At 38.1% G+C, this 12,742-nt stretch overlaps 1 protein-coding gene across 1 annotated transcript in view; it reads left to right on the forward strand.

Annotated features, from left to right (window-relative positions):
• Positions 1-6,666: 6,666 nt before the first annotated feature.
• The window catches only part of plekhg4 (pleckstrin homology domain containing, family G (with RhoGef domain) member 4), an 89,173-nt gene continuing 83,097 nt past the window's right edge, over positions 6,667-12,742 (forward strand). The window contains exon 1 of the mRNA XM_084107376.1: positions 6,667-6,983. The gene's annotated coding sequence lies outside the window, so the exon portion shown is untranslated. The remainder of the gene's footprint in view (positions 6,984-12,742) is intronic.

Here is a 12,742-nt window from a genome sequence, read left to right on the forward strand (position 1 = left end):
TCATTAAATTTAAATGGTGAAAGTGTGTTTTACAACTGGTCGCAGGTCTGAAAGGGAAGTTGTTTACCAGTAAAAATGGTGAAATCTGAAAATCAGGTTGCATTAGCTCTGGTAACTAACTGGAAATGTGGTTGAAGCCACAACCTCCTTGGGACTTAACTCTTGTAAAGGTGTGGAAAAGGCCCAGAGAAAATGTTGGGACTAGTATGCTAACTGTGCCAGGAGAACCAGACAAAAGAGCCCCAGGGCCATTAAGGTCATTATATGAAACCGCTTGAAATATGCCTGATATGTGATTTAGAAGAATGTAAATGGAGGACATTTAGAACAAAAGACACAAGCTCAATCAGGAGCCTTTTTTCTTAGACCACAGAGACCTGTTATAGGTGGATTAACTTGTACATATGTAAAAAAAAAAATCCATTTGCTGGTAGTGCATTGTCCTCCACCCCTGTGTAATGACAGTTGCTTGCTGCACACCAGGTTTGTCTTGTTATAAGATATGCAACAATAGCTATATCAACTGTTTTTGCCCTAGTGAACATGTTCTTTTATAATACAGTCATAGACAGCACAAATATGACTTGCAGTGCAATTTCAGGGGTGTGTCTTCCGAGGAGGCAAGGGAGGTAGTGCCTCCACAAAAAATTGGATGAGAAGATAATCATATTACAAAATAAAACAATGCAAATATTACCATATTTGACATTAAAAAGTGTATAAATCACAAATTTTTCTAAAGAAACACTGTCCAACAGCGACACCAGCAGGTAAAGTTGCAGCATCTCTCTTGCCTCCCCTAGGCCCATTGACATATGGCGCGTGACAGAGTTTTAACAGACCAAGGCTGTGTCCGAAAACTTAGGTAGCTGACTTGTTGCCTCACTGCCTTATCCGGCAATGACTTCGTAGGCAGCATTTGCGCTCGACGAAGGTACCTCACAAAACTGATTTCGGACAGACTTCTGAGGCAGCGTAACGGTTTAATGATCTACAGAAAAATAGAGCAAGCTTTGGAGATAACTAAGAAAGTATTTAGGCTAATTATTACAATAGTAATTTCTCGCTTGAAATAACATCAGAAGTGGAAAACGTTGGTCAAAAACGTACTACAAAGTAGTTGAGAATGAATGGGGGTAAGTCATGTGAGAGGAAGCAATGCGTCCATAGCATTATGATTGGTTATGATTGAATAGAATGTGATTGGTTAGTGCGATAAATCCCGCCTCTTGTTTTTCAAATTTATGAACTGAGTTATGAAAAAAAAAATTGTAAGGACTGGAGGGTGTACCAATTTTCATATTACCTTGTACTTCATGGTTTAATTGATGTAATTAACCTGCCTGGCAGGTTAACTGCAGTTGGCAGGTACCTGTATAAATCACTCACTAATTAAAGGGTGTGAACATATGCACTTTCATATGTGTGTAAAGTACAGAAAAAAGGACACAAATGTGTAAATTACATTTCCAGAGTTATTTTGATGCAACGTTTTATGCAGATTATATATCAAATATTTAATAAAACAATATAATACATCATTTTAATTTTTTTCCAGAATGGCGGTTTGTGATTGATAAATGTACTGCATCACAGACTCAGTACTAGGAATAACAAAGAAATTGTCACTAAATCAAGCAATGAATCCCAAAACTTTCAGAGCACTTCCATTGGTAGATGCTGTGTTCCTGGTGCACATTAAAATGATAAAAGCTGCACAGTAGCTGCCATCCCTTGTGGAGAAGTCCAAGAACGACGCTATTCTTTCAGGGCTTAATTGTGGGGCTGTCCGGGGTAGATTAGAAGGCAGTGTTCATACTGCTCTCTCTTTATTGGCTGGGTGAAAATTGTTCCCCCGGGTGGAAAACCTGCTCACATTCTTAAAAGACACTTTGCATTGTCACTGTGCAGCAGATCATCCGATATCTGGCTGATCTGTCAGTGGGACCTCCAAACCGAGAACAGGAATTTTCCATGTCAGGCTGGAGCACCGGCTGATTAGAGCTCCACGAGTTCTGTGTATGGGCCCCTTCTGGGTAATACTATAATCATGTGTGTTTTTCCTGAATAGTGTGTCATATCACGTACAGACTTTTTATTAATGGCTAATATACCAAAGCAAATGACATCAGATGAGGTTTTGCCACCCTGTCTTTTCCATTGATGAAACATTCATGGGTGTCTGTGCCAAAACATTCACAATTACTCGATATGTCAGTCTTGTACAAATGTGTGAAAAGAAAATGATTCTCAAAACGAAGTAGAGCTATTATAAAATGTGTTCCGTGATTTTAAAAAGGACAGCCTCTGGCCATTTTTGACATGACATAATCACTCTTTTTTTTTTTTTTTTCAGATTATTTTCCAGCATGTGTGTACTTGCTGGATAGGAGCATTTTGTAGATTGCACAACTGTCTGCTGCTCATCCCCCAAACCTTTCAAAGAAGAGGTGGAGATGGAGCATTTTTGATTCAAAAGAGGTGTACTAAAACATTTGAAAGTGCCCTGGTCAAAGAGAGTCGCGTTAAACCAAAACTTATGCTAATGCAGAGCCCTTGGTGGGATCTCTCTGCTCACAAATGTCAAGTAGAAATGACTATCTATCTATCTATCTGTCTATCTGTCTATCTATCTATCTATCTGTCTGTCTGTCTGTCTATCTATCTATCTGTCTATGTCTGTCTTAGTATCTGTCTGTCTGTCTATCTGTATCTGTATCTGTATCTGTATCTGTATCTGTCTGTCTGTCTGTCTATCTGTATCTGTCTGTCTGTCTGTCTATCTATCTATCTGTCTATCTGTCTGTCTGTCTGTCTGTCTATCTATCTGTCTTAGTATCTGTCTGTCTGTCTGTCTGTCTGTCTGTCTATCTGTATCTGTATCTGTCTGTCTGTCTGTCTGTCTGTCTATCTGTATCTGTATCTGTATCTGTCTGTCTGTCTGTCTGTCTGTCTGTCTGTCTATCTGTATCTGTCTGTCTGTCTGTCTGTCTGTCTATCTGTCTATCTGTCTATCTATCTGTCTATCTGTCTGTCTATCTGTCTGTCTATCTGTCTGTCTGTCTGTCTATCTATCTGTCTATCTGTCTGTGTCTGTCTGTCTGTGTCTGTCTGTCTGTCTGTCTGAATATTTACTTAGGAACAGATTCTCAGTAGACTGTATAGCAGTTATGTGTGTGTGCGGTTAAATGGGTTCTGTGGAAATGTTGTTTTTTATTTTCAATTGAATCAGAATAACAGAATCTAGCATTTCCACAAGAACACTGGATTAGATCAAAAGTAAATTGTCAGTCGAGAAGGAGAAGGAACTGTGTGTTACATTTCATACATTTGGGCTGATGATGTGGTGAATTAAGATTTGTTGTTTTGGCAATTGGCATATAAATACACATTTTGAAATGAAAGTGATTGGCGGATGGTTGGAAACAGGTTGGTTGACTTGTCACTGTAAAATATAGTTAATGTGAATGTTAATTGTGGTTGGGTTTTTTATGCTCTTTTGAAAGCTCAGGCACATAACGTGTGATTGTAGAATATGGCTTTAAATAATGGTTCTGTCCACTGGTGTGTGTCTGTCATAAGCCCTCATATGTCCTTCAGAATGTTTCAAGCTGAACTTTACACTGTTAGTAAACATCTGAAGTCTTAACACAACGGACCAAAAATGCTTGTTATACACGTTTAGTTTGATGTTAGTTAAGTATTTTATGGCGGTCAGATTGTAATCAGCCAGATCTCTTGCACCAGAACTATGTTGAGAATGTGTTTGTTTTCTTCTTTCAAAAGTGTCTGATTTCATAACTGTGCAACAACTGTGTTGAAGGCTGTTCGTGCATTCTAGAGATTTAAATATAGGTGTATGAGTCACAAAAAGAGTAAAGCATTTTTGTTGTGTTAGTGTACAATGTTTGATGTTTCTTAATCTGCTGTGGACCGGACAAAATTTGTGCGGTCACAGTAGCGAAAATTCAGTTAATAATTTGGGCAAAGTAGGTCTATTGTAAATATCCGTAAACCAACAAATTTGCGTGTTAAAAGTTTAACAAACTTAAATCCAATGAATCCATGTGGTGAATTTATTTTTCTCGTGAAATTCCTGATTACTTGGATTCCTATTGTTCTGACTTCTCTGTCCTTGTTGGTTATTATTCGTTTTTTAAATTTTTTTAACGTGTGAAACTTTAAAATTGTGGTGAGAATAAATGTGACCCTGGACCACAAAACCAGTCACATGGGTCCATTTTTTGAAATTGACATTTATATAAATAAGATTTAAATTAGCTTTCCATTGATGCTATGGTTTGTTAGGATAGGACAATATTTGTCCGAGATACAACTATTTGAAAATCTGGAATCTGAGGGTGCAAATTATGCAAATTGCCTTTAAAGTTGTGCATTTATGTTCGCGATTTTGCTGCATTCACTCACAAAAATAAATGTTTTATATATTTACGGTACGAAATTTACAAAATATCTTCATGGAACATGATCTTTACTTAATATCCTAATGATTTTTTGGCAAAAAAGAAAAATCGATAATTTTGACCCAAACAATGTATTGTTGGCTATTGCCACAAATATACCCGTGCGACTTATGACTGGTTTTGTGATCCAGGGTCACAAATGAATAACACAGAGAAAACTGGAGCCGTCAGCATGTCTATACATACCCCAGACAGGAAGCACACTTGACACTAGATCATGACAGTGAATCTCTCATAAGGTAAAGATGACATTCTGATGAGTGCTCTGAGTGTTGTAGCGGATCCGGAGTAAAGGGGGAAAGCAGGACACACTTTGTGCCACAGGAGACCTCTTGTCTTAAGTCCAGACAGCCCAGTTGTCAGCACCATCCGCCATGATGAGTGTCCTGAGTATTCTAGCGTTTTACAGAGTGAGAAACTGAGAAGATTTAATATGTGTTATGTGTTTTCCAGACCAGCTTGTGCCATCACTCTAGTTTCCCTTCAGTTGAAAGAATAAACATATTCGTGTTCAAAATAGGGATGTCAGTTAATATAAATTCCCATAATCGATCGTTGTTTAAATTAACGATCAATTAATCGATTAATCAATAACCTTAACCTCTTAAATCCGAAGCGGGGGAGCTACTATATTATCACATTACTTAACCACTTGCTTGACCAGCACTAAATAGGTGTCGTTTTAAAGCTTAGAAGCTTTGCTTTACGGTGAACATAGGGAATACAACCATCACTTATCAAGTACTTTTTAATTTGCTGACATATTAGAAGTGCTCTATTTTCATAGTGTAAAAAAATAACTGCATTACATGAAAATGTGATCTGTAAAATCATCGTACATTACAGACTTGTCATATATTGTTGAAAAGGTCTCCACTAGCAGAATACATCAAGCATATTTGTTTGTTGGAGACCAAACTATACCAAGTGTTTGTATAAAACGCACTGCCGATGTATGTGTATAAGTAGTACTCATTATGTCTTTGCGCCACGTTTTTTGCTTGTAACTTTGTGAAACAATAGTAAACCATAGTAGCTTGCATATCCTTATTTAGAGCACATGATCTTGAACGAGGCCAAACACAACATAAGATAACGCGTAGATCATGGAGTGACATGACATGCTTGGCTAAAGCTATAGGACTTCCGGGATCCGATCACGTCGCGATCATGACACAGTGTTTTCCAATGAAAGTTCAACCAATGGAAACTGGATCTCGGGTATGGTGGGTTGGGATGATGTGTAGAGACCGGTCGGACACTCTCTTACTGCTGGAGTGCGCTTGGATTGGTTCTATCGGCAAAAGGACGTCTGGACTCCAGGCTGATATTTCCTGCCTGTATTCTGTTCTGTTGACCTTTAGCAGAAGGATTTATGTGACATGTCTGGTTTAAGTCAGTGTTTAAGCAAGCTTCAACAGATCTGAGAAAAAGGCTTTGTTACTTATTCTTTGTCTCTGTGTCACATCCACACCTCTCATGGGCAATTTCTGTTGACATAAAGAGGTGGGTCAACCTGTTCTGTCAGAGTTCGAAACCGTTCCATCCGTTTTGTGATCCATCAAGTGCACGTCTTAGTGTTGTTTACATCATAAGCTAAAGGGAGATCTATTTTGAGCATCATCAGACTGTCTCTGTTTGTAATGGCTTGGGTTGTTTCTCTGACATGATGAAGCTTCAGCATGATAAATGCATTGCAAAAGGATTCTGTAGAAATACAGGAAGTGGCTATGGAAAAATTGATGCTGAAGTCATTTCCACCAAAAGTCATTTTTCAAAAACTTTCAAAGATACAAAGTTCAATGTTAAATAACATTCTGTTCTTTTTTATTTTCCTTCATTACCATTTATTTTCATTTGGCACAGTTTCCATCCTGCAGCCTAGTGGATTTCTTGTGTGAAGGCAAGTATACTTTAGGGCTGTTTTGTTAAGGGTTGTATATCAAGATGTCTTGTGCCTGTGAACTTTCCAAAGACCACAAATTGTATGGCGTAATTTGAATATGAGTATGTTCCCCTGGTTTCAGTGCACGTTTTTTGGCTTAGATGTATGTGTGTGAGTGGCTGGTTGTGAAGGCAGTGCCGTGTGTGTTTGTGTCTATGAAGTAACTCTTATTGTAATGACGAAGTCTTCACTACTCATACTGTTTTAGATAGGAAAGTCTCACATGCTCCAACTGGCAGATTTGGGAACAGTGTAGAAAGGAGTTTACTCTCTTTGAGAGAAAAAGAGAGAGAGAGAGAGAGAGAGAAGGGAAGGGAAAGAAGGGAAAGGGGAGGAGTTTTCCCCGGCTGAGTTTCCACAGTGACAGACAATCTCAGTGTGTGTATGAGTATCTCACAGGGTGTTTTGTTTTTTTCTCTCTCACATGCTGTCAGCATTACCACGGAGGGTCTTCAGAAACTGGCTGTTTTCTGATTAGTGTGATCTTGTAGGACTGAAGACTTTGGATTAGTGGAGAGCTGCTGTATTCGTCGTAGTGCAGAATCTACTTGGGGGTAAGTGACTCTCAGATTAAACATTCTGTCTGTCTGTTTCTCTGTCTCTCTCTCCACCTGTCTCTGGAATTCTGCCTGTCCATTTACTCAGCCTGCAGTCACAGCTCTCCATGGCCAAGCAAGTCATCCTGATAGTTTCTTTCCCCAACTTCTGCGTGCCTTCACTGTGTCCTCCCCTCCTTTCATCTCTGAACTAATATTTTTCTTGCTCTCTGAATTTGGAATGTTGATACTGTAAATAACATGCTCTTTTTTTATTAGATTTTTGATCAGAATGTGCAGTATATGGATATATAATGAAAAATGTGTACCTAGGTGTTGTAACTGACCAAGATATCTTTTTAGTATATATATATATATATATATATATATATATATATATATATATATATATATATATATATATATATATATATATTATTATTATTATTATTATTATTATTATTATTATTATTATTATTTTTTTATTTTTTTTGTTACAAAATATTTGAGACTGTAGCCTAATTAGCTTTTTAATAAATGACTCATAATACTCTGCTCCTAGATCAGTGGTCTCAACCTTTTTAACTCCAAGGCCCCACATTGTGCACAATAATATTCGAAGGACTCCTTTTTTTCTTTTTCAAAATTTATTTTAATCTATGGGAAGTTGGGAACTCATAGTTCATGTACATTAAAGTAGCTGCAGAAATTAAAATTCTTGAAATTTCAGGATTTCAAGTTTTAGGAGCTAATTAAATTTGTGATTTACTGGATAAGGATTAAATATATATATTTTTTTGTAGTCACAATTTATATCTGATATAATATAGAAACTAGAAATGTATATCCATTATAAAATGGCCCAAGGAGTTTTAGTAATTTACATGACTTTTACAGGTCTAGAAATCACACTTTTAAAATGAGACCATATTATATATATCCAGGGTTTTCAAGAACGTGAGAACCCTGGTTCCTCAAAAGAAAAAACGGTGGATGGAGGGCAAAATTTATTTATTTATTTCAGTGGTTTTAGCTTAATTTAATGCCTGTTTTGTCTTATATTAGAACATTTTAAATCACCTTGGTGCCCCATTGGAAGTTTGTTGAAGCTCCTAGTGGGCCCTCTGGTAAAGAACCACTTCTCTAGATCATATCGATACCTCATACATTTGTTATTCTATTTATATTTTTAATGTTGGGCCATTCTAATACTTTAAAAGTGTTTGTTCGGTACTAATATAAACCTTTTTTTACTTACACATGTATGTACAGAGAGTGATAGGTGGCGTTAGTGTTGTGCTTGTGTGTGTGTGTATGTGTGTGTGCGCACTGACAGATGCCTGCACGGCTCAGTATTTTTTTTAAATAGCCCTGTTAAGACTTTGTGTGCCGTGACTGCATTGAGTTCACACACCATTAACCTTGCACATAAAGAAGACCGTTCTTACATCAGCTAGGTCAATGAGGAGTCCAGATGAATGCCTGTTGAACTTTTGGGCTGGCAGGATGAATGTGACTGTTGATTTAATAGTGCTGCAGCCCGTTTGACACCTCAGTCCAAACGCACTTTAAATTTACACCGGCCTTGCACTCATAACAAAGTGTAAGAGGACTGAACTGAACAAATTCTTCAATTTTTGGATTCTCATCATCATCTGTCTGTTATGTATGCAGCACAGAGTAGGATGTAATAGTAAATACAAACTCCTGACTGCCTTACATGTCACAAGAATAGCCACTCAAACCTGAACTGACAAACATAGTGCCCCCACCAGATCCCTGTTACCCTGGACTGAACCCCTTTGAGTTGCTGCACGTTTGATTGCTGATTTATTCTTGAAGATGATCCTTTGGATCAAATCATTAAGATGGCCAATTGGTGAAGGTTTATTACTCTGAATTATATTGAGACCCCTTTGTGAACCCTGTTCTAGTGTGTGTACAGTGCGGTGCCGTCACGGCTGGGTGCTTCTACACACTACAGCTGGACCTGAAGGTACAATGTCTGACCCAGAGGGCACTGAAAGTGTGGGAAACATCCCCACACTATTGCTCTGTCCTGCAGACTTCTTATCATCACTCCGAAATGAGGAATTGATCTTATGTGTAGCAGTGAAAATATTTAGGAAAGACATGCTTCATGGATAAGTCTTACCAAGTGAAAAGTATGTTTTATGATATGAACTTTGTTGCAGAGAGATTGTGGAGGCACATGAATGTATTTATGTAATTTGAAGGCATGTGTTGTACTGCCAGCACCAATTGAAGTAATCACAGATTGGCCTCAAAGTAGATGTGTAAGACCCCTTGACATTTTTATCAGTGTCATGTGGGTAAAATAAGCACTGCCTGGTAGAGCTGTCACTAAAATTCACAGGCCCAGGAAAAACTGTTTATGGGTGGGCCCCCTCTCTACCATAGAGGACCCACCTCACAGGGCCCCAGACAACTGCTGCATGGTATTATGGGTGATTATGAGTCCGTTTTTTGCTTGAACAGAAAAGAACAGAGAGGGGAAGAACCAGGGACAGGATATTGCAGAATGTCTCTAGCAGAAAATAGTGAACATTGCCTTAAAATTCAATTTCCTCTGTTGAAGCTCCAACCATCTGCCTTCTCCCATCTTTATCCCTAATACTTATGTGCTCATGCTTTGCTTACACGTAGATATGAGAAAGAAACTGAAAAACATTGGCGGTTAACTATGTGATGTGATGAAATGAAGCACTAGGTTAGGGAAGGTTTTCTCTGACACTTAGCCCTGGCTCTGGATTCTCTGATTTTCATAACATCATGATCATTTCTATTCAAATCAAAAGCATATCCTATCTCTCTCTCAGACACACATTGTTTCTTTCTCTCTGAATATCATGTGTTTCATGTTAAATTAGACAAACAGTCTGGTGACTTCCCCAATGATGGTATCTAGGTCTCGTTCGATTTGCTCAACAGGGAAGATAGAGTGGGTCCAGAACAGAGTTAGCATTAGCACTCCACTCAATTTGGATTTAATGTTGAAATCAGGGAATGATTCTTTCACAATGTCTATTACATTTATTTCAGTAGTGTTTCATTTAGTTCCTTGAACATGATTACAAGAGGTTTTGACATGCAGTCCTTGGCCTTTTTAAATTAATTCAGAATGGTGATGCTTGGATGAAAAAAAAGAAGATCTTAAGCGGTCTTTACACATTTATTTATTTATTTGTCATTGTGGGATGGCTGTTGGATAGGAGGAATATTTTGACATATTTTCTTGGTGGTCAGACTGTAATATTTTGCAGAAAACCTTAAAGGACAAATCCAGTGAAAAATGAACCTAGGGGTAGTGCTGTAGCGGTGCGTCGACGCGTCGACGTCAAAATTACGTCGACGTCATATTTTTTGCGTCGACGCTTCTTTATTTATTTTTTTTTTTTGTACCATTCCCGGAGGTACAGCTCGCCACACACACACCGCCCGCCGTGTTATTCTGTCATGTTTTCTCCCTTTCTTTCCAAACCGCGACAAACGCCTGTCTCCTTTCTCTGCAGAATGTGATAAATCCGCTCAACCAATCACAGCGCACCATTCCACGCATTGTAAACAGTAACGGTGGCGCTTTGAATACACCCGGCATCCTAGTTTTCCTTATCTACTTTGCACTTTTTGATCAACAAACAAACAAAAAAATGAATACATTTGACGGCATTGATGGACCTGTGGTGGATTCTGCCGTAGGGAAGAAACGTAAGCTATCGAAATCTAATCATTTACGTGAGGAGATTAACAAGATGAGGCACGCGGGAGGAAGAGAAATGCCGACTGTTGCTTGTTCTCACACTGCGTCAAACTTCTGTCGAATGCTGACACGTGAACCCCAGGGGATCTTTTAAAAAAATTCTTGTACTCAGTCAACGAAAACCGAGCAGGACCAAGCCATTTTACAGCTGATCGCCGTCAAAAAATTTCAGAAGGTATTTCTTAGCGATGGCTGATTGAATGTAGCCTATGTTTAGTCCAGTACGTGCTAAATATAAGATTAGTATTGACCGAGTTCAGAGGCTGTCATGTGGATCAACTTACTTTGTTGTGTATTTTCAACAGTTTCAATATGAAAAATAACTTTTATATTGATTCAATGGATTAATTGCATTTAAAAAAAAAAAACGTGTCATGAATTTATTGCATTTTTGGGAAAAAAATAATCTAAAAAATAATCAAAATCTGGATTTGAATTATTTATGTTATTATAACCTAAAGATGCTATGTGAAAGTTTGAAACAGAAAATAGTGGTTTTAATCTTGCCACTTTCTTGGTAAAGAAAATCAATTTTTTACTCAAATTAATCAAAATGGATTTATCACGTTTATACTATATTATTCAGAAGTAAACATTGTAGCTGACAGTGTGTTTGTCAGAATGTTTATTTTTTAAACCACAACCTTCTAAGTGCTTCTTTTACTGATATATTTAACAATATCTTTTGCATTTCTCATCCAAACAACGTCAAACTTGGCACTGCACTTACTCGTGCCCAGACAGCTGTCGAGTTTGAAATCCATCGGAGTAACGGTTCGAGAGATATGCGAATAACAGACAGGATAATTAATTCAAATTAGTCGTTAGATTAGTCGACTAATCGATAAAATAATCGCCCGACTAATCGTTTAATAAATAATCGTTTACCCCAGCCCTACCTAGGGGTAATTAACACATGGTTACCGAGTCGATCGTTCCCTGCGATGCGTTTTCATGAAAATCGAATGTAAAGAGTTTTATCTTTAAAAACAGATTAGCTCATAACACTAGTATATTGGGCACAGAGTAAGTAAAAGTAAATCGCTAGTTAATACCACTAACAAGGCTCAAAATAGCCTCACACTAACACGGTAGCATAATGAGGGTCCCTACATGCAAACCGAAGCATTGAGAACTTTGTAAGTGTACAGACAGTTTAATAAGAAGAGACTTTATAAAGACAGTACATTACGCGTTTACAGGCAGGCGTCATCTTGGAAAACAGTCTCGACTAGTCGAGTCACGAACGCCGCGCTACGTTAGATTTCACTATGTGTAATTCCTATCGACCAGCTCACTTAGCACGGCGTTCGTGACTCGATTAGTCGAGACTGTTTTCCAAGATGGATCCTGTCTGTTTACGTCCACATGTTGTTCAGTTTCTCCACATTGTTTATGAATGGGATATCTGATAAGAACTAGCAGAGTGTTAAAACAAAAACAGATGCTCATAAAACCCAGATCTGGTTCAAATCTCTCCTGCATTGCAACGAAGCCCTGTTGTTTCCTGTTGTCTCCTGTTCATTTAGTGAACCGCCTAAGGATCTGTCTGTCTCAATCTTTCTGCCTAAATAATGTTTTAGATAACAAAATAAAGATAGCGGGTAGAGGTGAAGAGAGAGCTGTCTAGAGAATAACACTGAACTTAGTGACTAAAGCCACATATATTTAATGCTCAGTTGGGCTTGGGTGGACCTGCTCAATCCTGCAGTGATGTAACACTGAGTCTCTCTCTGCTGACTCAACATCCCTTCATCCCTGTCACCCAGTGGTTAAGAGGTTAGAGGAGTCATACTCCTGTTTTGTCAATTTGTTTTCTTTTTAGTTGTCAGAAAGTTTTCACTGTGACTAATTTGGAGATTGGTGTATGCATGTATAATTCTATCACAAAGACCCATATTCTAAATGGTTCCTCTCTTTTAATTCACTAAAGAATAATGTCTTGAAATCATTGTTAAGGTGTGAGAGGCCCGGCTGGGATAATAACATGAACGCT

The sequence above is a fragment of the Abramis brama genome (assembly GCF_963993115.1).
Source record: "Abramis brama genome assembly, chromosome: 3".
Classification (NCBI taxonomy): Eukaryota; Metazoa; Chordata; class Actinopteri; order Cypriniformes; family Leuciscidae; genus Abramis; species Abramis brama.